Raw genomic sequence first — 2,053 nt, forward strand, 5'->3', positions numbered from 1 at the left:
TGACATTATGTCTTTCAAAAATTATTTATGAGCTTAATCAACTTCTATTTTAAATATTAAACTTAGACTTTTAAAAAGAGAAAGAAAAATGAAATGCTTAGCACCTTTTAAATGACCTATTCAACTAGATTGTGCCCAATTTTAAATGTAAACATGAAATAAACATTTAACATTTCGTGAATAGTCACCACATTTATCACACAATTTCATTCTTAAATATTTTGACCCTATTTAACCCAGTCAGGATATTGTCGCGCCGGAGGGTGTGGAGGCACTGCCTACCAGCCGACACCCCCGAACTGCCACACCACCCTGAGGAGCTACCCCATACCAGAGAAAAAGGCGGACAGGAATTTGAAAGTCAACACGTTTCTTTATTTATTTAACAGGAGGGTCTCTAAAAACAGTGCAAGCTTCCTCTCCCGAGGTTGGGTGACTGTAAGCTCTGGTTCCTTTCCTCCAACACGGACAACAGACTGGACTGCGGCGGATGACTCACTTCAATGGTTCTCTGGGGTTTCAGCACTGAACTCAGACAGAGAGAGAATGGAGGGGGGGAGGGGGGGGGGTGTAATTCACAGCTTTAACAGGCTCTTCACTGGAGCAGACTCTTTACTGGATTCCGACAGAGTGAATGGAGGTGAATGCAATTCCCAGCTTTAACAGGCTCGTCACTGGACTCAGACAGAGAGAATGGAGGGGAGTACAATTCACAGCTCTAGCAGGATCTTCATTCACAGCTTTAACAGGCTCTTCACTGGAGCAGGCTCTTTACTGGACTCAGGCAGAGAGAAGGGAGATAAGTATACTTCACACTTGAGCAGGCTCTTCACAGTCACAACTTCAACAGGCTCATCACTGAACTCAGACAGAAAGGAGGGAGACAAGTAGACTTTACTGCTGTAGCAAGCTCTTCACTGGACTCAGACAAAGAGAAGAAGGAAGATAAGTATACTTCACACTTAAGCAGGCTCTTCACATCCACAACAGGCTCATCACTGAACTCAGACAGGGGAATGGAGGTAAATATACTTCACCGCTGTGGCAAGCTCTTCACTGGACTCAGACGGAGAGAAAGATAAGTATACTTCACACTTGAGCAGGCTCTTCACATCCACAACTTCAACAGGCTCATCAATGAACTTATACAGAAAGAAGGGAGACAAGTAGACTTTACAGCTGTAGCAAGCTCTTCACTGGACTCAGACAGAGAGAAGGAGGATTAGTATACTGCACACTTTGTCGGGGGATTATAGACTGGTCGCCCGTACACTCTGCGACATCCCACACTCGTGTATACACTGCAACACACTTAATTCATACGTGATAATGAAAAATCAGAACAGCATGCACAAACCTCAGATCCTTAAGGCAGGGTGCAGGCCCAGACGACAACTTCAACAGATGAACTCTCTGTGCGCTGGTTCAAACAGAGCTCTCACTGCCGTGTCCTCTTTCCAAAAATCCTTCTCCAATCTCTTCCTCACTGTGTCTCTGCTGCATCTCTACCGATCCTTCTCGCTCCCCTGCACTCTTTCTCTCCAGCATCAGCTTCTTTTATCCCCCTCCTAGTCCAATTGCCTGCTCATGTTTTCCCCACACAGCTGCCAGCGATTACCCTAGTTAGCTTTCGTTCCCGGCATGTTCTTCCTGCTTCCGTGTCTCCCCGGAACCGGCCTGGTGTTACACCGGAAGTGCTCCCCGCCACAACAACTTCTCGGCCTGTAGTTCCGACTTTCGTCACCCCGTGACAATATCACAAACAATTAAATCTGTCATATGACGATTTTCATTAAAGAGTCAATTATCAATTTACGATCTTGCCTGAATACATGGAGTAACCAACGCCAACTCCCCAAAAGTACGAAGACAAGTTTGTAGTGTAGCAGACGACCCCGATGTAGCGTCGAGTTTTCACTGTAGCAACCCATTGGATCCCGAGAGCCTCAACTGATTCGTGAAGCGTCTTTTAATTCATCATGCACGACAACGCGATGTATTCAAACAGCATCTTTATTCCGTACACCGACTCACAGCACCTCACAGCACCGAG

General features: G+C 45.9%; 1 long non-coding RNA gene across 1 annotated transcript; it reads right to left on the reverse strand.

Moving 5' to 3' along the window:
- Positions 1-353: 353 nt before the first annotated feature.
- LOC143741503 (uncharacterized) lies at positions 354-1,750 on the reverse strand. The gene is made up of 2 exons (XR_013205090.1): positions 1,358-1,750; positions 354-511 (listed from the first exon to the last, which is right to left on the reverse strand). It is a non-coding gene; the product is annotated as an uncharacterized LOC143741503 (long non-coding RNA).
- Between the last annotated feature and the right edge of the window lie 303 nt (positions 1,751-2,053).

Source organism: Siphateles boraxobius, unplaced genomic scaffold (assembly GCF_051911475.1).
Source record: "Siphateles boraxobius isolate OS27281-9 unplaced genomic scaffold, OSU_SipBor_1 19, whole genome shotgun sequence".
NCBI classification, from domain to species: domain Eukaryota; kingdom Metazoa; phylum Chordata; class Actinopteri; order Cypriniformes; family Leuciscidae; genus Siphateles; species Siphateles boraxobius.